Here is a 26,297-nt window from a genome sequence, read left to right as displayed (position 1 = left end):
AGACATAGATATTGTGGATAGAATGGAAGAGGGCGTGATAGGAATATTGATAATCTAGCTAATGAGGTTTATTAGTGGCTCGATATTAAGTGTGAGATAAAATGTATATCTAAGTGCTGCTTCCAGCAATACAGTTTCTGGAAAATAAAACCATACCATTAACAATACCGTGATCGTGTGAAGTCTGTTTTTTTAACAACGTACTCAAGTCTTAGTTCTCCTGCCTTGGAAATCTTCTGCATGAAACAGCTACATCTGGAGATATTTATTTCATAAAATAAATCCGAACAAGTGGCTCCAAGACAGTAAGCTGTTCTTAATTTTACATTCTGGAAACGGAGACAACTGACAACAGTCCAAACGGACCCCAGAGGTTACAGATCTGTTTCTTTCCCTGACTCATCTTTCAGGCAATTCTCAGCAGGCACGCTCATAAGCTCCTAACATTGCAGGTCAATCCATGTGCACAGTTTTGCTTCAGAATCTGGGTTTGGGTGACCACTCAGAGTTGTCCAAAGAGATGAGGCTAAAATCTCAAACCTGTGCCCCAGAAATTCATCCCAAATGCACAAATATAAAAGAACCAAGGGACTCCAGGGATGAGCCTTCCTCAACAATCCCCAGGAGAGGGCTATCTGCTCCCAACCCGGTGTGCATGAAATGTGGGTTATATGCCTCTGTTGTGACCCTTATCACATGTTTCTCAGAGTCCTTTGCATGTGTGTGTCCCCGGACCCCGGAGGCCCAGAGCCTCTCACCCAGCCTGATACAGTCTGTATTTCACCTGTGACCACATCGGTTGTAAAACCCACAACAGGAAATAAAGAACATCACTGACTGAACCATGACACACCCCCTCAACTGTTCGATCTACCCCAATTCCTAGTTGTTAAAACATTAATAAAGGAACATTGGAGACAACCCAGTGACACTGGTAGGTCAACTTACAACGTATAACTACATCACGGCACTGTGGGAAAATACTCCAAAAAGGAACTCGGCGATGAGTGTGGGACTGTTCCAGATCCCCAGACCAGCCAGGGAAAAGGGGAGGTTCTGGAATGCCTGGGCCCCTGGAGCCGCCCGAGGCTGCTAGGTTAGCCCCCAGGCCAGGGGAGCCCAACAGGTGCGGCAGCCTCGAGTCACCTGGCCTCCGGGTGGCCTCTTCCTTGCAACTGTCCCATCTCCACAACTTTCCTGCTTCTGAGCCGGGTCCAGACACCCACCTCTGCTCTTTCAACTCTGCTGGTTATCCAGAAGGATACCAGAAGGAAAAGTCAATCAGGCCAAGACCCACTGACTTAGGAAATGTCCACCCATCACCCAGGCTTAGCTGGGGGAACCCAACAACAGCCCAGGGTGGTAACGGACTTTTCTAACTACAGTTCAACAACGGCGTCTTCAAAACTTCAGATTAGGTGGGAATGTAATGACTGAAGCTGAGAATGGCTGTTGGTGATTCTGAGGTTTCCTCTTCTGAAATGCTGCTAAAATCTCAGAAGTTCATCTTTATTCAGTTTGAGGGAGGTTATAAAAATGAATTTCCTGGAACTGTTCCCTGAAGCTATTGGTAAATGCCTTAATTCAGGGGTCCCCAACTGCCGAGCCGACGACTGGTACCTGGTCCCCGGCCTGTTAGGAACCGGGCCGCACAGCAGGCGGTGAGCAAAGCTTCATCTGCCGCCCCCCATCGCTCCCATGACCACCTGAGCCATCCCCCCTCCCCTCCCCCAAACCCAACTGTGGAAAAACTGTCTTCCACAAAACCGGTCCCTAGTGCCAAAAAGGGTGGGGACCGCTGCCTAAATTGCAGGGGACCCCAGAAAAGAGGTCACAGGGCCCCAACGATGGATGCTGAGGTCAAATTGTTTCTTGAGCTTTTGCTACAGAAACACACCCAGCGTGTGTGGGTAACAATCCAGCAGTTTTTCCCTGGACAACACTTCAGGTCATGACAACTACTGGGGGGAAATCGGAGATGAGAAAAAGGACTACAGTCTTATTATAGGCCCCATTAAAGGACCCTCCCCCCGCCCCTACCAGCTTACTTCAAGCAAAAAAATAAATTCTTAGTCCCAGACAAGACACTCATACCTCCTTATCTGCTTTATTCACATAGGAAATTTTATGACCCCTTCTGGCCCTAGAAGACAATTCCAAAGAATTGATCATTCTAAGAAGATCTAAATGATGGTCAAGTTTTCAGAACAAAAGGCATTTTTAGACCATGATTTTTGTTTCACATTCTGGGTGGCCTAGCATTTCATGTAAATGGCTCTGTTTAAAAAAAACCGAATTTTTAGAATAACAAACAAACATCATGAGAGGCACATTTACTTTGCTAAATGCAATCTACTTTGAAATATCACTCCTCTGGCCCTTTACAACTGCTGTCATAGAATGCCCCAGGAGGGATATCACCCTGGCATGTAGAGTCATTTTAGCTGTGACTCAGGGGTGCGCGGATAAAAAGGACAACAATGACGTCCCGAGTGTCCTTTTCAATCTGGTGTAATGTCTGATTTTGAAATAGCTCATTAAATAAAAGCCTTCAGTCATGCAAGTCTCAACGCTCCGTTATGAATTACTATTTGAAAGGGCGAATAAACTGTATGAGTTACTCAGAGTCACGATTTTGCAGGTGACCTAACATGCTAAAGGCCATGCCACAAATTTCATGATTTCCTGAGGAATTACATTCCACGTCCAGACCTCTCAGCAAAATCCAAAGAGAGAAGGCGGCCCCCCTGGCCCCGGCGGCTCCCTCCTGGCTGCATCCCTGAGGGGGCGGACAAGTCTGAAGCCTGGAAGATACTGGGTTCCAGTCAGCTAGCTCCCATCCCATCTGTTTCCAGAACAGGAAGAACTTGTACATTCTGTGAAGTACTGACACTCCACTCTGCCCTCCCCGGAGTGCAAGGTCAAGTAAACCAGCTCAAAGTCCCCAGAGGCAGGCCTGTGCTTCTTCCCGGGAGACGCTCACTTAACCTACAGTCACGACTGACGAAGGTGGTCATGAAGACAGTCTCCACTTGGAAATGGGGGATGTGGCGAAAGACCCCAAAGGTCAAAAAGTTGTAGGTCTTTTGGTCCATCTTGTAGAAGTAGACCGTCCCTGGTCCACAGTGACACGGGTCACTCAGACCAGTGAGGGTAAAAGAACCCTAGAAATTTCTCAGGGGGGAAAGCATCACCATGTGTACCCCTAAAACCATAGGAAAGCTTAATGAAAACCAAATCACACTTGACAGCCAATAATTTACCACGAGAGCATAACAAATTCCCTTCAAATGGAAGCAGACCTGAATTAATAGTATTTGAAACAGAGAAGAATACATCAGTTCTCCATGAAGTCTGCAGGACACACACAACTTCAATAGCAGAGGTCAACTTTAAATGCCCACAAATAGTACAACTGGAGAGGAATGCAAAATGTACAACAAAGTCATCCCTAAATCGAATACCTTTTATATTCTGTGCGAGTATTTTTATACTTTTCACGATAGGATAAAACAATGAATGTTATTCACATTTTCTTTCATGCCCCAATTAAAAATTTCCAGAGAGTCAAACCATCAGAATTAATGCTATAAAGTATGCTAAGTTCCAAAAATTCCCCAAGATTTATGATACACAGTACTAGTGCCAAAGAAGGAAGGGGAGTGACGAGGGTCAATGCCTTTCATTTGAAATAAAGTCTATTTCCGGTCTTTCTCTGATCTACAGACTGACAGAAAGCTCTTCCCGACATTACAGTGAGTTCTAGGTGGGGAGGCTCGCTAATTCCATTTAGAGAGAGACTTTTTTAGTTAACCAAGGAAGCCAACTGCCACATTACTCTGTGTGTGTGTGTGTGTGTGTGTGTGTGTGCATATGTGTGCGTGTGTGTGTGTGTGAGAGAGAGAGAGAGAGAGAGAGAGAGTAAGAATGCCCACTCATGCTAATTTGTTAACTGTGACATACCTTCCGCAGGAAAGCATATTTGAAATGAGTTAAACAGAGTGAAGTCCTCAATTGTCTGAATTTTTTCCTGCTTCTGAAGGGAGATAGACCTTTACCATCCCCACTGTAACAATTTTTATGTGTTTCACATCCCGCCAAATAGGGACAAGTGGAGCTCGGCCAAGTCTAAACAGCTTATCTTTCAAATTCCTTTTCACATTCTCTGCGCTGTGCAAAATGTCAAAATAGTTTTGTGGTGATAGGACGATCCCCATTTTCTTCTTGGTCGTAGCCCTTCTTCGGGGAATCTTGTGAATAATTATCTACCCCACTAAAGAAATATGTAGAGACACAGGAATGTATTTTAGGACTACTAGGGCAGAAATTGGAAGCATGCAGAAACCAAAAGCGGAGCTTCCAGACTCCCCAGGGTCGGGGGTCAAGTGGGACAACCCTTCTGGAACACGGTGAGGCAGCGTCTCCTGAGCTGAGCGTCACACACTGTCTGGTCCCACTCTTGGCACCTGTCCCACAGGTATGCGGGCAGATGTCCATCAAAAGTCATGTCATACACTGTCATTACCAAAACCACTTCCCAACATTTGCCCTTATCACATCCCACTGAAGTGTGGTCTTTTCATTTCTATTATTTTTAATTCTGTATCATTACTCCCAAGATGGTAGTATGGCGAATAAAAGATGACCTCCTCCCCCCCAAAAAAGACTCAATGAGCTCACACTCTTTTTGGAAACTAAAACATCATAAAGAAATAGAGAGTATATATGGGAGATTTTAATATGTATGTCCTAATTCCCATCCTGTTTGTGATTTTTAACTAGGGTATGCTATTTTTGGTAATTCTTGTTTTAAATGTTAATTTACTGCCATGAGGTTCTGCAAAATGGCTGTCTATGCCTCCATGGACCCCCTGCCCAGAGAGGATTGCCCTGAAAGAGAACCTTAAAACTTCTCCAACAGGAGGGGAGGGACGGATGGGAGCTTGGGATGAGCAGATGCAAACTATTCTGAATAGGATGGATAAACAACAAGGTCCTACTGTATAGCACAGGGAACTCTATTCAAAATCTAGTAATAACTTATAATGGAAAAGAATATGTACGTATATGTATAACTGAAGCACTCTGCTATACAGCAGAAATTAACACAACATTGTAAACCAACTATTCTTCAATAAAATAACTTTTTTTTTAATTACGAAAAAAAAGAAACTTCAACAGGAGAGCACACACAGTATGACCCCATCCCATTAAGATCAAGAACAAATGAAACTATCAACGGTGAGAGTCAGGAGAGTGTTGGCCTCCGGTGGGGTTGCCTAAGAGGTTTCTGGGTGCTGGGACATTCTCTGCTTGATCAGGGTGAATGGTAACACGTGGAAAAATTCATTGAGCTGTGAATTTACAATGTTTGCACTTTGCTGTGCTTTAATAAGATTTTCCTTGAAGGCATGCTCAAGAATGTTTATTGCAACACTCTACGAAGTAGCCCGAACTAGAAACAGCAGAATAAAAACACAGTGGTCTGGATTCACGGAATGAGACCCCTACCCACGGAGGAAGGTCGGCTATGGCACAGATGGGTCTCATAGACTTAGTACCGAGCAACCTGGAACCAGGCACAGAAGGACAAGCCAGGAGATTCCGATTATATAAAGTTCAAAACTAAATAAGATGCAGTTGCAGAGTGGTTACCCTAGGGGGCTACTGGTGACTAGAAGAGCACTCAAGGGGCTTCTAGGTTTCCTGAAATGTCCTGGCTCGTGACCTGGCTTCTGATCCACGCACATAAGGGACACTGTGTCTTTATGATTTCACACATTTCTTCAATAAAATCTACCTCTCCCCCAAAAAGTGTGCCTAGGATTTAACAATTAATAACAAGATAAGATAACGAACAAGAACCTACTGGATGGCATGGGGAACTCTACTCAGTGCTCTGTAATGACCTACATGGGAAAAGAATCTAAAAAAGAACGGATACATGTTTATGTATAACTGACTCACTTTGCTGTACACCTGAAACTAACACAACACTGTAAATCAACTATACTCCAATTAAAAAAAAAAAAACAAAAATCAGGGTTTCCCTGGTGGCGCAGTGGTTGAGAGTGTGCCTGCTGATGCAGGGGACGCGGGTTCGTGCCCCGGTCCGGGAAGATCCCACATGCCGCGGAGCGGCTGGGCCCGTGAGCCATGGCCGCTGAGCCTGCGCGTCCGGAGCCTGTGCTCCGCAACAGGAGAGGCCACAACGGTGAGAGGCCCGTGTACCGCAAACAAAACACAAACAGAAACCAAAAAACCCCAAAACACTATGATGCAGAATTACATATAATACACATAAAAAATTAAATGAAATATTAACAAGTGTGAACGAATTCCACTAAAGTAAAAGACAAGAAAACCCCATTATTATAGCTACTTTTATGTAATGTTGTCTAAAGTTTCTAACCAACAAAACTGTTGATGAAAACAAAAAAAAATTAATAACAAGATAGAGAGTAAATTATAGCTAAACGTTGCAGTATAATAATAATTTCTTAAAAGCCTACATTTGTACAGCATTTTTGAACTTCCAAAAATATGCTTGGAATTGTGGATTGAAGGGTGACTGATCTCCAAGGAGCTCACAGTCCACGTGCTTTCACCTGCATTTGCTTGATCGTTATTCTATCATCGTTTTTTGTTTTTTTTTTTTTGATAAATGTAAGATAGATGTGATTCCAAAGATGTGAAAATAATTTCTCATCCTTAATCCAATAGAAAAGAAGTTAGTTAAGTAAAACAACATTTCTGTTCCAGTCAATCATGGAAAACGTGGAAGCAGAATGTCCCCACTACTTTTTAGACTCACAAAACATTTCTGCTCAAATGTGAAAACAACTACCAGTGTGATATATTCTTGGCAAAAAAAAAAAAAAAAATGAGCATGAAACATTTGAGAAACAAACTGATCTTGGAATACGCAGCATCTCTCGTAGTCTGACTAAGAAATGACTTTGCAGAGTCTGGTGGGCTCCCAGCAAACAACACAAGGATATGGGGATGTCTGCGTGACCATTGCCATGGGACGGCAGTTCTGTCCTCCTGTTTCCCGCATCGTACAATTCTGGTGACTCATTTTCATTTCTTTTCTTCCATTTCTCCCACTTGGTGGGGGTGGATGTGGAATGTCCTTGCCTGGGAGTGGGATAAACTAGAGGGGGTGATGGTGCAGCCCAGCACTTCTCCTCCAGGTCATCGGTGGTCCTGCTGCAAACAGATGTGACTATAATTAGCTGCCACATGACAGCGGCTCAGATGACTGTGTGTGAAACAAGTTGGTGGGCTGAGGACGTCCACTGGGACCCACAGGTGGAAACGCTGCCTGGAGACGGGAACTGGGCGGGGGCCCTGGGGGCTGCTGACTCACTGGCCTGAAGGACAAATGCGGAGGAGTCCATTGCGGCAAGTTTTTAGCCCAGGGGTCATCCGAATGAGCCAGAATGTTCTCCCAGAGCCACTGGCTGCCCTGTCCAAGGCAGGCGTGTGGTCCCAGAGGCTCCCGGCCCTTCGTGAGACTGACATTTCCTACCTTCAGAGGGGAAACCTCCCAGCAGGAAGTTTCTGACTCTTAGCTGCTCTCTCCAGGTTCCCTGAACGCTTTTCCCACCTGCCCGTCCTCCCATCCAACTCCCCACGTTCCACCTGGACTCGCCTCGTCCGTCCGAGACTCTTCCTCGAAAGCCACAAACTTGTACTTTCCAGCCACCCTTTGAAGAACAGCACATCTTACCCAGTCTGGCATGAAAAAAAAAAAGTTGGACTATTTCCTCCAACTGGAAACACGTCAACTCCTCCATCGTGTTGAAGTACATGGAGCTGTCCCTGCTATCTTTGGTTTTCATCTTTCCTCACTCCCCACCCCAGTCTGGCTCTTTCACTCCAAATCCAGCCTCTCAGCCTGTCCTGGTCCAGCCACTGCCACTCAGTCACCCACCTTCACTGAATTCCGCTTCCAGGTCTGGCCCACAGTGGGGGTGGGAGCCTCAGCAGGAAGGAAGCAGCCCAGGTGGCCTGTGCCCTTCATTCATTCACACGGAGTCTCAGCATTCCCTGGTACTCATCTTCCACCTGATCCATTATACGATCTTAGCATCTACTGCACACCTGGAATAGGGCAGGTATCCCCCTGCCCCACGATACTAAGAAGGCAGAGTTGGGTATCTTAGCGAGAGGGATGAGAAAGTGAGAAACTCCAGCATGAGGCGCCTCACCAGAGAGTGAGAAGAGTCCCACAGACACACAGGGGAGAAGCCCTATGCCCCACCCGAGGGGCTCCGGGATCCCAGGGTAGGTCCCGCTGGAGTGAGAGGGGAGGGCGCTGGCCTGGCCAGAGAGGGCGGACGTGGGGAGGGGGCTTTGCTACAGGGTGCTGGGAGGGGGGGGCACAGAGGGACATGCCAGTAGGCAGGACAGAGCCAAAGGGCATCTTAGAAAGGGAAGTGGCAGGGGAGCTGTGCCCTCCTAGGAAGAGGGAGGGCCGGCGGCGGCTACTGGCAGTAGGCACGGGTACGAGGCGGCAAAGGGTAAGACGCCAGCTCCTGAAGCAGACGGGGAGTCGGATTTTGAGGCTTCATCACGGCACGTGCAACCTGCCGAGTTTACCACTCAATTTAAAAGCACGTTTTGAAGCAGAAGTACAGGGTGCTTTCTGCACATCCATCAGTCTCACTAAATGCACTTGGAGCAGGAAACACGCAACACAGCGCTTCGGTTAGAACTGCTTTCAAGGGTTGGAGAAGGAAGAGAGAGGAGAACAGGAAGGAGGGGGTGAGAGGAAGGGGCAGGAAGGGAGGAAAGGCAGGGGGCAGAGTGTGAAGGGAGAGATCAGGCACTCCAGCCCACCAGGTGCCCGAGGCCTCGTCCCACTTGGATTTGGGTGGGACTCATCAGAGTCGCCCCCTTTGACCGCCTTCACTGGGGTCTCCCGCTCTCACCCCTCATGTGAATCCCACATTCACGCTGTTTCCTCTAACATCCCCCTTGCGCTCTTAGCAACATCATGTCGACACAGTATCTTAGAAATATTGTTGCCAAGATGCCGCACATCTACAGGAAAGCAGATCTGAGGAAGAGGTTAGACGTGGCCCCCTGGCCTTGAGGAACAGCTGAGGTCGTTAGACGTGGCCCCCTGGCCTTGAGGAACAGCTGAGGTCCCACTCCAGGACCTTTTCTGCATTCTAGCTGCAGAAAAATTCCTCATCAGGTCTAAAATTTTAATCCAAAGAACACAGTGAGCTTCTGATGCTTTTCCTTCTGGGACCCAGGAAATACACTGCAGATATACTACATACGCTACATTAAGTAAGAAACTCCAAGCAGCCTAGTCTAGCAGGGCACCAGCTCCATTTACTGGACAGCTATCGGCTGGGGGGCTTTATGCAGAGTGGTTTTCCCTTCCATAGGACTATCTTTAACAAGATGCCTTGAGGATCCGCTTGCTCTAGGAAAGCACCGGGGAACTCGCACAGAGGCACGAAGATGGCTTTACACTGGGTATGAAAAAGTGGAGTCAATCTTCTGTTTAATCCCACGGTGTTCCAGCTCCAGACGCTTTAAGGACCCTATAGTCTGTTCACACACTTAACATGGAAACATGAAAAGCCTAAGTGACTAGGGAAAGATGACAAGTATGACTGACATACAACTCAAAAACAGAGTTTAACTAAACCAGGGGTGATGGGATTGCCAACTTTTTATTTTCCTGAAACCATTAAATATTATAAATCACTGCTGATCTCTCCCCAGATCAGAGACATCACCAACCCCCTCCAGTCTGGGTCTGGAAGGGGATCCAAGTTGTATGACACACCCTCCACCGCCATACTCTCTCTGTTTCCATCTTAACAGGCTACACTCCTCTTCTAAAAAGCGAGCAGGAGGGCTTCCCTGGTGGCGCAGTGGTTGAGAGTCCACCTGCCGATGCAGGGGACGTGGGTTCGTGCCCCGGTCCGGGAAGATCCCACATGCCGCGGAGTGGCTGGGCCCGTGAGCCATGGCCGCTGAGCCTGCGTGTCCGGAGCCTGTGCTCCGCAATGGGAGAGGCCACAACAGTGAGAGGCCCGCGTACCCCCGCAAAAAAAGAGCGAGCAGGAAATGCTGCTTTTCTGTGGAACTGCAGAATGTGGGATGGCCCAGTTGAACAGGCTGTAACCTCACTCACCCCGTAAGGATTCAATGAGCACTTCCTCTGTGTGGGTACCGTCCCCGTACTTGGCAGGAGGAGAGGGGGAGGTGCCCTTGTGGAGCTGGCCATCTACCAGAAGAGCCCTGTGCCCTGCGGCAAGCACCCTAGTGCAGGGAGGTGACCAAGCAAACCCCATGAGCCAGCTCTCCAGGGAGGAAAAGTCTGTGGATGCCCAGAGGAGCCCAAGACTGGAGACTCAAGTGAGGGTGTTGGAGAAAATCTCGGCTGGAGAGGCTGGGAGAACGCAGGCCATGTGGACCTTGAAGGAAAGTCCAATGCCTTCTCTCCAATAGGCAGGCCGTTGGGAACATTGAAAACTTCTGAATGAGGGAGAATTCCTTTCTCTGCATTTTAGTAACATTCTTCTAAGGCGTGAAGGAGATTGGAGTGAGGAGTGACTCGGGGGTCAGGAGACCTACCAGGGAGTCTGACAGGAGGGAGGCGGGGCTGAACCCAGGCAGCAGCCGGACGGGAAGGAGAGGAGGGACCCAAGGGATAGAGAAGGCAGACCAGTGAGGCCTCAGTGTTAAGTGCAGGAGACGGAGGGGTTTCCAATGGGCACGTGGACAAATCGTGCTGCCTGCCGTTTCAGTAAGCAAAGGATGCTGAGGCCACAAAGCCAGCAGCCACTGTAGCCTCCCCACTCCAACCCCACACCAGTGCACCCTGAGGGGATGCAGGATGGAGAAAAACAGGATACTGGCCCCAGAGAGCTCAGGGGCGTATCAAAGGAGTGATTTCAGTAAGCCCAGACTCTTGCATCTTCCCATACATAGAAAAGCACTGAAATCGTTAACAGGAGATGTCTGTGATCTCTTGTAACATGTCTGTCTGCAGTTTTTACGATCAGCTGTAATCTCCTCATGTTCAACTGCATGGTTTTTTCCTTTTTTTTTTTTCAGCAAAAACTCCTCTGTATCCAGGCTCCTCCCTGACCTCTTGGGAACAGTCCCTCGGGGCTCTGAGAGGCTGTCTCCCAGGCTATAGTCCTCGGTAAGGTCCCTGAACAAAACATAATTCTCCACTTTTATGCCGTGCATTTTTTTCAGTGGACAGATGTGATCGGAAGGACAGTGATTCCATCAGTAATAATGGGAAATGGGGGGAAGGAAGGAGAAGGGAAGGGAGAGAAGAAAAGAACGTCACACGTTTGATTTTACGATAGGAAAAGACAACAGGGTTTCATTTTCTTGGTTGGTAATTCTACAGATCTCATGGAAAGATCTTTAGTCTATTTGTCAAACTGCACATCTCATAATCTTCTTTAGTTAGCAAACCTTATGTAACTCATGATTATATTCATTGATGCAAGAGATAATGTAAATCCTCATGCAAGACATAGCACAGATCCAGCAGGAAGCCCGCAACTTCATTTCAGCCAATCATCCCAACCTCCGCACCACGGAACGTCCAAGCAGAGCTGCTGGCGTGAAAGTAAGCTAGCCTGACGTGCGCGTACCGTTCTAGGTGACGTGAGAGATGGGAAACGAGGCCCGTTTTCCTTCCTTCAGGTACATTCTAGTCCAGATGAGGAAAATGCATGTAAAACTAAATGACTTGGGAAGATAATTGTTACCGCGGCTCTGGAAACACAAAGTGCCTGAGAAGGAAAAATGCATTTGGATGGGATGCTACACGGACGGAAAAGGATGAGCGAGGAAGAAGCGCAGGGACAGGGGGAGAGGAGGCCACCTTGCTGGGGACCCGCTGGACACCGCCTGTGCCTTCTGGTGGTGTGGCAGGTCAACAGCAGCCCGAACCTGGGTGAGATGCCCAAGCCTGGGATGCCCAACATGGGAAAGATGGGAAAGTGCAAAGGGAGGTGAGGAGCACTGAGGAAGCTACGGAGGCTTGGACCCCAGGAGCACAGGCTGGGGCAGTGGGCCACACAGACCCTGGCCACACGGTGGAAGGTGTGCAGGCCACTCTAAGGCAACCAGACATCGCGCTCCACGACAGGGAAGCCATACAGTATTTCCAGGAATGAGGACAGAAAAATGGATATTCTTTCTTGTAGGACAGAGACTAGCCCCACTATGCGTCAAACGAATGTACCTAGTATCAGTTACTTCACGCCACTTCCATTTCACAGAGACTATACAGCACCCTGTTGTGAAATCATCGCAGCTGTTTCGCTTTCCTGTCAGACACGGGACGTGATGAGAAAAAGTGTGCATGTGCAGACTAATCCCCGGCAACCAGGATGAAGGCAAAATGTACTTCTCCTAACCGCACTCAGCCTCAAGTACCAGACGCATCGTAAAGCCTCTTTTCAGAAATCCACGCCAGGATCCAGACTCTTTATACACGACAGATTCTAAAATGCTGCAGCGCAGCTCTGCAAACCCAGAGGACGCACACGTGGAAACATCACCCCCAAAGGATAACGTGACCTGATGTGTTAGCTTTAAAATCAGGTCTGAAAACTCACACAAAATGTGAACAGAAATTCCACAGAATAAACTCTGTGGAATAAAGAACACCTGACAAGTGTGGCGAGCCCTCTCGCCTCTGACAAAAGGTCAGAGATCCATGCAGAAGACTCTTTGTGACAGACTCCCAGGTCACGTGCACATCAGAGCAGGGGCTCAACTACAAACTTCAAGTTCGTTGGGCTTTTATGGAAGCTAACGGACATGGTGGACCAAAAACGCTGCTTTTCAAGAACGAAGTGGCACTTTGAAAGGACCCACCTAAAAACACAAGTGCAACACTTATGGTTAAAAGAAGGAAAATGGGGTAAACCACAGAAGGAAGCGGTGGTTTTCTCAATGACACACTCTGGTATTTACACTGCGGCCGCAGAGATGCCAAGAGACATCTCTGAGGCTGCCTTGAGGCTCTGGGGCCAGCTGCCCGTGGTTAGTGTCTGCAGAGGTACCGTTCCCAAACCACTCGTCCCCAGGCCACCCCTGAGCAGTCCTACGCCTAACACTTCAGAGACCAATCCTTAAGTTTATCAGCTCCCACTGAAACCAAATGTCAAACTGTTGACAAACAGCTGTCAAACTGTGTGAGGATCCAGAAAACCTTATGTTTTCCAAGAGTGTTTAAGAAAAATATTTAGTAGCCTTAAGCCATGCGTCATTTATTATGAATACAAATATGAAATAAATAAAATATGAAAACTATCACTCACTCCATTTCCTTGTGGCTTCAATTTGAATGATACACAAACAGTCCTAGTTTCTTGTTTTCGCTGGGACTTCAGTAAATATTTATTCCCCCATTTGCTATCATGGAGATTTTTAGGAGATCTGCGAGCATCAAAATATGGTTTCTAATGGCAAAGCACTTGTATAAGCGTGTTAACATCCAGAAATATCTAGAAAACGTTTTGCTACCAGTTACAGTGAAGTTTAAATCAAACAAGGAGAATTGGACAGTGAACACGATTCAGAACAAATATTTTCTGGTGAGGTTTATCGCGTTGGAAACCAAAACCACACCTGTGCTTTTAATAACTATATTTTCACATGTTGATGAAAGTCTTTATGTGCTATAAGGGAGCTAATGCTCTTTCTTTGAAAAACTTTAGTGTCCTTGCTATAAACTGCCAATTCTAGAGTTCAAATGTCTATGTTAATTTCTAAGTGAAGGTTCATTTATAGAACAGCCCATTATTATTCCCGCACTTGAGGAAACCTGGCATTATTCAAAGGGAAAAGCTAAGGAGAACAGGAAGAGACGACATAGTGCGCATAGGATACAGGGAAGATGTCCTGAATGCAGTGAGCTGGGCCAGCTCTGGAAACAAACTAAACTAAATATGAATGAGCCAAAAGCCAATAAAACTATTGAAAAGGAGAACCTGGCCAAACAATACAAGAAACATGGAATCCTTAAGGGATTAATATCACGATGATGGAATCAGCCAACTCAGGACAACTTGCAATTCAGTCATTTTTACCCTATACACAGTATAACTGACAGTTTAGGACATCAGTGTGGGTTTTTCTGTGTTAAGATGTGTGATTTGGGCTTCCCTGGTGGCGCAGTGGTTGAGAGTCCGCCTGCCGATACAGGGGACACAGGTTCGGGCCCCGGTCTGGGAGGATCCCACATGCCGCGGAGCGGCTGGGCCCGTGCGCCATGGCCGCTGAGGCTGCACGTCCGGAACCTGTGCTCCGCAACAGGAGAGGCCACAACAGTGAGAGGCCCGTGTACCGCAAAAAAAAAAAAAAGATGTGTGCTTTGACAGGGTAGCCAAATGACCTCCACCTCCAGTTCATTTGGAGGTGGAGGTACAATGCCAGGCAATAACTCAATTCTTTTTCTTTACTTATTCCTTGTTGCCAGATTCCAGCACTAACCCCTGTGTCTGTCCAGTCACTGCTCTCTTGAATTAGCAAAGGGACTTTGAGTTGTAAATTAATCTCATGTTAAGAATCAATAACATCCCAATTAAGATATGAATCACAAGGTCTCCAAGCTAATCACACAGTTTTCAGTGTGTTGTTTCTAATATAAACTTTGTGGTTGCTGATCTTATTTTCACACACACACACACACACACACAGAGCCATTATATGTCTCTGTGTCTGTGTGCATAGACATGAAAATATTCCTTTATGATGATTAAATTATTTAAAATTCTTATTCACTTTTTAAAAAATTAAGTCACAATGTACTTCTACAGAACCCTCAACTTGGAAATACACTTCTTCTGAAATCAGGCAAACCCCGTTGTTCTGGCCATTAAAAGAAACTGAGATATTGTTTGGATTAGGCTACTCAGAGAATAAATATAAAGGTTTTCACCTACTTAATTATGAATGGTTGATGGCCTATGATGTGTTAGGTCCTGTGACACAGCAACTAAAAGGATGAAGGAGGTCTTAGCTCACAGAAAAGCCTTTACAGCTGGGCAGTAACAGAGGCACATCCCTTGCCATATATGGGAACATAAACTAAAGGGGTGTGATTAGAATGTACTAGATGTAGTACATCTAAAGCTAAAACAATTCAATCCATAAACATCTGGATGAAATGTACTTTGAAGAGGAGAGTACTGCAACTTAAAAATTCCTTTTGCCATCTTGCATCACATATCTTGAAACAGACCGAAAACAATGGGCTACGTTCTTCAAAGGTGAATTTTATTCAGTCTGCATAACTACTAGTCCACACCATGAATTCGCCACTGAGCACGTGAAACACAAGACTGGATATTTTAATATGAGTGCATATGGCTGAACACTTTTTCACTAGTATCCCAAAATACCCAAACTCCACAGATTAATTTCGACAGTGATATATACTTTGAATCTTTATATCTCAGTCTGTTTATTCCAGCCACATGCCTTTCCTCTATTAAAAATACAGTCTGGAATTACCAGTTGATGTGAATGATAAATTAATACATAAGTTAATAAATACTACTAGTTTTCCAGTCACAGATTTCAATTTTAGATCAACCAGAGCTTTTGATTATCTTACCATACAAAGAAAACTAGTATACTGTGGTTACCAAGCTACATATTTTTTAAATTCTTAAATCATTAAATATCTTGGAGAAAGTAAAGATTACGTTATGTTTAATATGGTTTGAGTGGTAGATGCATTTAATTGCACTTCATAGCATTAAAAATGGAAAGGGACTTCCCTGGTGGCACAGTGGTTAAGAATCCGCCTGCCAATGCAGGGGACACAGGTTCGAGCCCTGGTCCGGGAAGATCCCACATGCCGCGGAGCAACTAAGCCCGTGCACCACCACTACTGAGCCTGCGCTCTAGAGCCCACGAGACACAACTACTGAGCCTGCATGCACAACTACTAAAGCCCGTGCGCCTAGAGCCCGTGCTCTGCAACAAGAGAAGCCACTGCAATGAGAAGCTCGCGCACCGCAACTAGAGAAAGCCCGCACACAGCAACAAAGACCCAACGCAGCCATAAATAAATAAATAATGGAAAATACACGTAAGACATACGCAGCCTTGATCTATCAACTAAAATATTGGTTCACGGTCACTGGCAACCCTGAGCCCCCAGAGCCCGGAGCAATAATACATCGAAATGCTCCACCTAACATCTGGCGCTGGGCCTCCATCCAGCCCTGGCGGTTCCCTCAGCCCCTGGGGGGAGCCGTCACAGACCTGGAGTCTGTTCTGAGGGGTACAGACCTCACCCCACTTTCAGAACCACACACAATTGGGTTTTTTCCGTCCTGTTAATTTGTGTATTTGTATACTCTCCAGATCTTGTTTTCCTTTGGACAAACCATTATTTTCTTTTCCTCCTCCCTCCTCTGCCCAGCCTTCATTATTTTGTATCGGTTTCAGCTTACTGACCCTAACTAGGTGCTTCCATCAGTGACTGTCCCAGTCACTCCTTAGGCTGACACGACCTGCCTCCTTTAGGCTTCGTGCAAATCTAAACAAACTGCTTGAAAGTATTTCACCAACAATACTGCTTTTTAAAAAAGGCTTGTCTACAAAATCTAGGCGGAGTAAAGCACTGGATGGGAAATCTCATCTTAGCTCGAGCAGCTGAAGATCAAAACTGTCCATCTTGGGCTTCCCTGGTGGCGCAGTGGTTGAGAGTCCGCCTGCCAATGCAGGGGACACGGGTTCGTGCCCCGGCCCGGGAGGATCCCATGTGCCGCGGAGCGGCTGGGCCCGTGAGCCATGGCTGCTAAACCTGCGCGTCCGGAGCCTGTGCTCCGCAAAGGGAGAGGCCACAGCAGTGAGAGGCCCGCGTACCGCAAAAAAAAAAAAAAAAAAGCTGTACACCTTTCCTCTCTGTTAGCCTCTGTGGACTAGACAGGAAACTGGCACCATGCGAACTTTTGCCCTTTGAAAATCAGACCCTGTCTTTACTGCAACAGTTCACTGTGCAGCCAGGCAGAGGAAAAACTCACGGCCCAGTCACGTGTGAACCGTTTTCATATTTTAGGGTTCATTAAAAAAGTGAAAGCAAAAGTTGACTGTGAAGAATGTGTACAGAACGTGATAAAATGGTACACTTTTAAATCAAAACAAGTCAGCCGTTCTGCTAATTTAATGGCCACAGAAACCAGAGGCCAATTACTGCCAATGTACAAGCCCCTCACAGGTAGGGACACAGACCCAAGTGTCACGTTCCCAGGTGGGTCCTTTTTCTCTGTGTGTGACGCGCAGCTGCGTCCAGTCACTCTGAATGCTGCTGCCCTTGTCAGCGGGTCACCAGGACACCCAATCTTAAATCTCGGCCCTACACGCTGAAGCCAGGAGTCTCCCTCTCCTCCGTGCCTGCATCCCACGTTACTAGGGGTTACCTCTCCGTAGAGGATGGGCCATAACTCACCAAACTCCTATACCCTTAGTCTTCATGTTTAATACAAACCAAGTTTCACCACAGAGAATACAAGACATTCCCAGATGAGTGCAGACTGCGTGCGTCTCACCCTGACACAGAGTATTAAGTTTTTCCTGTTTAATGCTTACAGAGTTCCAGTTTTAAATGATGATGCTGCTTGCAGAACTCTGTGCATGTACTTAAAGCCATTGAATTGGACACTCCCTAGCGGTCAAAATGGTAAATTTTATGTTAGGTCTATTTTAACCACCATAAGAAAAACTGTGGGGAAAAAGAAAAGTTTTTTCACAAATTCCAGTCTCTCTACTGAAGGCCTCAGTGTTCTACCAGCCATGCTTCCTGCTGAGAATCAGGCCCATCAGAGGAGATGAACTGCGCCCCACAAATCTCCCTGGTTCACTGAGCTCCCTTCACGTAACCCACAGAGACCATGGCCTCGACTAGACACTGACAGTCAAGTTCTTGGCTGTTGGGGTCTAATTTCGGATTTTCTGAAAAAATGTTTGGTGTTTACTCTCTTTCCACCTACCAGATCTGGGGACCTGCTTGCTTTCTTTCTTATTATTTGGCTACATTCTCTGAAACACTACCCTTTCTTATGTTCAGGGAAAGAAAGCCCCAGGACTTCTTTGACTGTCCAGCAGCCCAAGAACTCCTTAGCCTTGAAATCAAGGGTCTCCTCAAATTCCTCAAAATTTCCTTAAGCCTCAACTTGCTGAAGCCGAGCGGGAAGACACAAAGTGTAGGTAGATCGCTCCTCTGAGATCACTCCTAGAGAGCACTGATGCTCCGCTCTGCCGAAGGGCCCAGCAACACACAGGCAGGGAGTGGGGCCTGAGATCCACACCACGGCCCAATCCCAGGGCCCTCGCTCTTCCTACAACCAGCCGCCACCGTCCCGATGCATGACATCAAGAAGGCGGACTTCAAAACAGGCTTGCTTGCCTCCCAGGTAGGTAACTAGGCTACCCCATGGGCAAGTCAATTTATTTATAGTGAATCACAGAAGTCACTTTCAGAAGCTCCCTGTGTGCGCAGAACTTAAGTACAGGATTCTAAGATCTAACCCATCTCCACTCCTCAGTCTGAATTCTAGTCTTTATTTGGACAAAATTACGCAGAGATCAACAACCTCTGAGATGCTTTTCAGTCCACAGTCATGCTACTGTACAAAGAAGAGGAAATTCCACATACTTGACCCAAGGGTCCGAGTTCATACAATGGGGAGGAAAGCATAAACAATACGTTTTCAGGGGAAACACGTGTCTCCTGATTCAGCTGCACTAATTAACATCACCTACCTGGAATTTCCAGGTGAAGGGTCTCTGTTTCCAGCTGCCCTTCTAAATATTCCACTCAATCCTAATGACTTCTCCCCGATGAGTCTGTCTCCCGCGTGATGCCTTTCTGTCAAGGACTGGGTTCTAAAATCAATGTCTCATTTCAAGGGTTGCCAAGAGTCCACAACAGTCCTGCCCAACCCTGGTGCAGACCCCACGAACCCCACCCCCAGACCCCGAGCCTCAGGGAGCTCCCGCCACGGTGAGCGGGCCAGAGGTTTACACTCGAAATTGGGAATCTGAACTTGAACCAAATGACTCAAACTTCTCCCCAGCAGGTAGCTCTCTCTGGCTGAACCCTGTGTGCTCTGCAAACCTGCCTGGAAAGCGTTCATGCAGGAGAGAGCACTTGAGGCCATGCAGCCAAAGACCACGCCACGCATCCTTCTCTGCTCCAAGCCAGCGAGCGAACCACCTGGGCAAAGGAAGTGGAAGGTCTCCAGGGAATCTGGGATGACCTTTGACCTCCCGGAATGATACCATACGTGATCCAGCACTTCAAGGTCTGGACTTGAAGTTCAGAGGGCAGAACAGAGAGCTCTGTGTGATGAGTATGTGCAGTGAAAGCCGCCCAACCACTTTCTGCGTCAAGTGCAAAGCACGTCATCAGGAGAAGCTGGGGCAACTCACCACCTCGCAACCCACTTTGAATCCTACATTAAAATAAGCAGCTTTGCAGTGCTTCATCATCAAAATGGAACCGATGTTATCTCCGAAAGGAATGAAAAAGTAAATATTGCCCTCTGTGTGGGATCATGAAAGCTTTACCAATGGCATATTTAATGAAAATGTAAAGTTAATAGTTGAAACGGTCTATTATTTTGCAGATCATTTCTTATAAATACTTATTAAGGTTATTTTATAAACTGTAAAGAAATGTAAGCATGGGCTATCTGTGTCATGACCACCTAAAAATAAATTCCTAACAATGGATCTAGGAAAACCCAACATTAAGCGGTTAAGTGTTTACTAGTCTCAAAAAAAAAAAAAGTAAGGCAGAGTTTTTTCAGTGCCAGCACATCTGTAGAAGCCACACCAAAAGACAAAGCTCAGAACATCTCATCCCCAGTGTTGCTGGCAGTAAGGTCGGTGCAGCAGCTGTGCGCTCGCTAAGTAGAGGACTTTCCCCACAGAAAGCTCTCGAATGTGGCCTCCGCCCTCTCCCAGTCAGGAATTCAGCCTGAGCTCAGAGCTGGCACTCAACCTGCACTTCTCACAAGTCTGAGGTCACAGACCCACAGACTCTGGTCCTTCTTCAGGGGAGGAACTGACATAAACTAGAATCTGAAGGAGTCGCAAACCATAGCTGTGAGTTCTCAGTGCTCAGTAACATGCCTGCGGTTCCCGGAGGATCACTCCTTCCATCCCCTGGAAGAACTGAGTCAAATCCCCAGGCTGCGAGGCCTCTGCCTAGAACGGAGGACATAGGGGGGCTAACCCCCCACTACCCTGCAGCCCACCTCCAAGTCCACGTGCCTCCAGGTCAGAGGTGGGGTCATGGGGCGAGCAAGAGGGAGGGGGGAGGAGAAAGCAGAAGGTTAAAGCATTTCAGTGGATGCACAGTCACGCCTCACTTTTCTAAACAGATCGAGGAATGGCAACGCTACTCCCATAAATTAATTCTTTCAATCCAAGTTATTCATTTTTTATAAAGGAAACTGTCTTTACACACTACTTTTGTCCACTGATTCAAATGTGTAATTCTCTCCCTCTCTCTTTGCCTGCCTCTCTCCTCCCTCCCTTCCCCCTTTCTCTCCCCCCTCCCCACCCCCATGACTCAGGCATTGACAGGGGTCAAGGTCCTCCAGAGCTACAGCTAAGGGGCTGATGAATCCTGGACCAGAAGAGCCTGGGGGCAGGTGTGGGGTTGTGGGTAAGGTCTCTTGAGTTCTGGGATATCCCTTCTGCACTTTTCCCATTGTCCCTCCTCTGCCTTCATAGACTTTTCTTCTTCCCCTCCTAGTCAGTGGGTAAACGACCAGCGTGTGCAAGACGCTGGCCCCGCCAAGCACAGCTAGCACTCCAGAAGCAAGGAGGCAACGGGCTTCGCGCCCAAGTCCACCGACATTGACCTTGAAGGCTCAGGGAGCTTGGCGTCTCCTTCTGGGTTCTCAGCTCCATTCCAGATGCTTCAAGTTCACCCTGAAGTCACCTGGGAGCGAGTGAGGTGTGACCTGATTTCCGTTCAGCGAGGTGAAAGTTAGGAAGGTAGAAAATCCCAGGAAGATGAGAGGGAGGAGCCAACGGTGATAAAACGGGGTTTACTTTCCACGTGGGGATTTCATCCTTCTCCTGCCCAGGCAACTGGAGGCTACCAGCAGAGCCACAAAAGGCTGGAGGAGTCCTAAATAGCTAAGAGGGTCAAAGTTGCCCCAGACAGAAGGCCTGGTGAGCTAAGCCAGTGCCAGATGGTGAGACGGTGACATCCTTCACCAAAGTTGTGCAGTTACGGTCCCCGCTGTCAACTCAGATTCTGAGCTCAGAAGTGAGGCACGTCTGTGGCTTCACCAAAGATCACGGTGGCCAACACGTGAGCAGCACACGCCCAGGTAAGAAAGAGTGAGGTTGGGAGCCAGCGGAACCGATTTTGAAAACATGGGCACAGCTCAACCACCGATCCTGACGAAGGTGACCACAGGCGACACGGCCCCATCGCCAGCTTTCAGGAAACGCGAATCAGGGAGAGACCACGTGCAGCCTCTAGCTTCCTGCACATCCTATAAGGAAATAAGGTGAACCGAAAGGCTTATTTTCTGAATTCCTGCGTGCATTTCTGCAGCGCTTTATCCTGCCAGCAATCTTGGGTTCTGAGAGCTAAACCAGTTATTTTATTTTTTTAATTTAATGTAATTTTTATTTTGTACTGGAGTAGAGCTGATTAACAATGTTGTGTTAGTTTCAGGTGTACTGCAACGTGATTCAGTTATACACATACATATATCCATTCTTTTTCAGATTCTTTTCCCATATAGGTAATTACAGAGTGGTGAGCAGAGTTCCCTGTGCCGTACAGTAGGTCCCTGTTGGTTATCTATTTTATATATAGATGTATGTGTGTCTGTTAACGAACCGGTTCATTTTAAATCAATTTCAGCCAGAGCCACTCTTTATCCCCAGGGAGATTTGGGCTGAACACCAGGGTCAGAAGATGTCACAGGGATTCCTGAGGGTCAACCCAGAAACTGACACGCCTGTCGGGACTGCGCTGGGGGTGCAAGAAGTGTGCCCACCCATCGGCCGGCCTTGGCGCTGAGATAGTCCCGGACCTCCACCTCCGAGGGGTGAGGGAGGCACGCCGAGGGTGATGTTCCTGGCAGTGCACCCAGCAAGCACGGGACTGAGCCGGCAGCCAAGCAGGGACTGCTGCATACCCTAAAGCATGAAGTCATGCACCGGCCTGCAGCGGGGAAATCCTACACAGCAAAAGATCGCCACCCAGATAAAGGGCTGAAAGCTATTTCCCGGTTCAGCTCTTTTGCAGCGGGGTCTGGGGATAGCCTGACAGGCTGCGGCATCCACACCGCATCAAGCTCCAGGCAGTGCTCAAGGACTTAGGTGTTGAGTCGACCTTCTCTGCGCTGTACGGTGGACACATCAGGGCCAGCTTCCTGCGCACACCCGTCCCTGTCACCTTGAATCCCGTTGCACGAAAAGCAAGACAAAGCCATCAACCCCAGGACCCCCCCAAGCCAGCCTGGGGGTCGTGCTAATGGGACCGTGGTCCCTGAGTGGGATGTGGATCAGAAACCATTTAACCGACACTGAATGCATGTGTCACCCTGAACGGGACACTGGCCGTGGGAAATAGCGACAAAGGACAGTATTGGTCAATCGACAAAATTTGAAGATGGACAGGATATTGGTTACAGAATTGTAACACTGTTAAATTTCCTGAATTTAATAAATAGACTAGATTTAAGTGGAAGAATATCCTTCTTCTTGGATATAAGCCTGATGTGATCAGGGGCTAAGGGGGTGACCTCTACAACTTGTACTCAAAGGGCTCAGCAAAAAGTAACAGTCATAACAATTTGGAGAAAGACAGAGAAAACACGCACGTGGTAAGACGGAAACAATGGATGAATCTAGTTGCAAAGTATTCAGGAGTTAATTTAGACAATCCTTGCAATTTTCTCTGTTTAAATTTTTTAATTAAAAAGTCTTTTTTAAGTAGGATAAAGACCTATTAGAAAATTGGAAAGGAAACCCAAATTTTGAAAAGGGTGCGAGGCAGCAGGGCTGCATTCCACCGGGGAACAGCGCACCAAATGGGAAGCACGCCGCTGTGAGCAGCTCGGGATTAGCCACAAAGAAAACCTCGCAGCGAGGGCAGTGGCTGCTGACGAGGGCACAAATGACACAATGTGTCCACGGGAGAAAGGATTTCCGGTCACCCAGCGGGCGAGGCGGCTTCCCTACCATCCACTGCGGTGCCGAGGACCTCGTCTATCTGATGTCCAGTGAGCCCTCCCGGTGGGGAGGGGTGGACGTGCATGCGGGGGATGAGGGGAAAGGATGACTCGTGTCCCAGCTCACAGGTTTAGGTTTGCAGAGAGACGGGGGATGGAGCCACGCCACTTCAGCATCTCAAGGGGGGACAGAGGGAGGACTTTGGAAAGAGGGTCACTCGGGTCGTTAGGGATTCCCAGCGTAAAAGGATCATCCTTACTACAAGCTCTGGCAACACCTGCAGCATAAAGATGGATGTGTTTTTTCTTTCTTAAATGCTTCCTGAATTACACGGCTGTAATCTGACTGCTCCCGTGCTGTCTTGTGCATCTTCCGTTAGGAAAACAGAAGCACTTCAGGAATTCTTCCAAAGCATCTCTGCGCCTGCAGCCAGCTTTCTCTGGAGTGGTCCTTATAGGTCCCTAGGCTCTCTCCCTGGCACCAGCAGAAGCAGCCAGCTCCTTGCTCTCCAGGTTTGCAGTGACACACGTTTAAGCAGCACTTAGACAAAGAAAACCGATCTACAGCTAAAGCATGAAAGCAATGGAGCTCAATTAGCAAGGAGTAGATAATGTTTATCATAAAGTTTGCAGTATTTCACATTTTCAGATTTCAATGGTTCCCCAAGTCATAGCACTGGAATTGGTTCAAAATAAGACAGATAACAGTCATTGGATGAAAACATAAATCGCCCTATAAAACACTTAAGGCAATATGTATTAGGTCAGGATCTTAAGCTGCTTAAAGATCTTCCATAGAAAAAAGTATCCATTATCGCTGGGTTAGGCTTGACACATGCTCAGCACCTGGGCCACAGATGCCAAAAACAAAACAACAAAACACCTAAATGCCCTGAAAAGTGCCTGTCACGAAGTTCATACATCTGATGCCAGGAGAAAAGTTCAAAAGACTGCTTCCAAATGCTGACCATATAAGTCACAGTAGCTGGCCCTGGTGACCATACAGAGACACCTGCATGGCAGGGCAGAGGGCAGATGCTGACTGTGACCTCATCCCAGGTATAGGCACCACCACCCTACACAGGACAGAGCGGGTGAATTACAAATGGCTCTCCAGTGCCTGTGATGACCTTGAAGCCTGAAGGTCCAGGCTTAAGAGCTTGAACTTGACACAGCATGCAGAAGATGACAGGGACGGTGCGGGCAGGGAGGGGGGCAGAGTGGGATGAGCAGGGGAAGAATTGATGTGACAAGATCTCCTCAGGAAGAAGGCGGGCATCCTCGCCAAGTCAAGTGAGCACTTAACAAAGACGTGTTGAATTAAAGAATGATTGACGTTGGACCTCCCCTAAAGAGTTCAGTGCGGTGTGGCCAGGGAAAAATGATTTTGAGTCTCACAGACTCAGTTAAATATAGGCTGTGCATAACTGGCCAAGTTACTTAACCTCTCTGAACTCCAGCACTCTTGGAGTGAAAATGGGAAGAATCCCTACCTCTTAAGAGAATTGTGACAATTAAATAAAACGACTTACTGAAAACACACCTGGCATGTGGGAGGCTCAACAAATCTTCCTTTTGCTTGTCCTCCAGTGGAGGGTGGGTTAAAGTCAAAGAGGAGGGAACTTGTTTGAAGCAGTGGGAAATGGAAAGTTATCTCAAGGGAGAGGAAAGCAGAATTAGCGCCTCTGACAGCCCAGCAGTGTGTGGTCACTTAGCACAGAAGCCACACCTTCGCACACCCAGTGACCCACCTCAGGGAGCACAGCAGCTGTGAGGCTGGTTCAGAAGACCTGAGTCACTCAGAAAAGATTCAGTGATATGCAGAGTGTGCTCGATTAAGAAAGGATTGTGCGTAAGTTATTTCAGTAAAGGCACTGGTGGCTAACATTTTTTAAATTACTGTAGCACTTTAAGAAAAGCTTCAGAAAATTAGCTCATATCCAGAAAAAGAACTCGTTCCCGGATGTCAGAAAAATAGGACTTTTCTGTCCTCCAGCGCTGAAATCATAAGAAAAAAAAAAAAAAAAAAAAAAAAACCTTATTTATGAGACAATTTAGTAATATGGGAAACTAGAATAACCAGACTAAAAACCTTAACAAGATCAGCAGAGCCTATATATTTTTCCTGTAGTATAGGGGGGAAACTGTCATAAAAGGACTTTGAATAATGCTGATAGGTTGAGCCTATAGTTCCCAGGTATTAAGTCAATACAGAATCTAGAAAATGAAGTGCATTTGGAGTTATGAAAATAGCAGTTAGTTCCCTTATTTTACATTTAGTTTATGAATTTATGATGACCAGTGTCAGAAACAATTCAGAAATCATAAAGGTGAAGGTAGCTTCTGGAACACACTAGACATTCAGCTGTGTCTATCCACAAGGACTGGCCACAACTCCCAGGCACATGCCATCGTATCACGACATCTGATGGGACATACAGACCAAGGGCAGCCCCAAGCCCTGCAGGGTGAGCGCCAGCTAGCTGCAGGTCCCAGCACGTCCCAATCAGCTTTACTGGATGACACCAACCTCCAGGGGCCTTTGGGGGAGTTTCTGAATTAACTGCACCATAAAGATCATATTTCAGGGTCCAAAACAGAAAGAAAAGAACCACCTTAAATTCCTAGGCTGGGTGGAAGGGTCCTAGCGTCTCACATACATAGTAAAATACCTAAAATTTCAGTGGGAAACTGGCATTGTAAAGCCAGAAATGCGTAAGTGCTCCAACAGCCGGAAAGCTGTGACCTGATTCTGGGAGACGCCAGAATGAAACCCGACCTGCTAAAGGACAACAGTGTTCCTCTTCCCGCCTCCCACACAGCTGCTTGTTGGTTTGGGGTTAAAATACTTGACCCGAATGGGCCAGATGTGGCTGCAATTCACCTGGCTTGTGGGAGCGATTGTGAAGCTGCTATAAAGGTGGATGAGATCAGCTTAGGAGCTGAAAATGGTCCCTCTTCTCTACAGAGATAGCAGAGGTGGAGAACCAACAGAAAGACACACCTGCCGGAAACAGGTCTGTGGTCATCCCGCACTACTCACTAAGAGTACATTAAGTTTTT

At 47.2% G+C, this 26,297-nt stretch overlaps 1 protein-coding gene across 2 annotated transcripts in view; it reads right to left on the bottom strand.

The window, feature by feature from the left end:
* Positions 1-26,297, bottom strand: part of COL4A1 (collagen type IV alpha 1 chain) — a 148,128-nt gene that overhangs the window by 90,069 nt on the left and 31,762 nt on the right. The window lies entirely within an intron of this gene.

This window comes from Grampus griseus (assembly GCF_964374135.1).
Source record: "Grampus griseus genome assembly, chromosome: 18".
Lineage (NCBI taxonomy): Eukaryota > Metazoa > Chordata > Mammalia > Artiodactyla > Delphinidae > Grampus > Grampus griseus.
The sequence above is the reverse complement of the archived record's forward strand: the minus strand, read 5'-3'. Positions and strand labels throughout refer to the sequence as shown.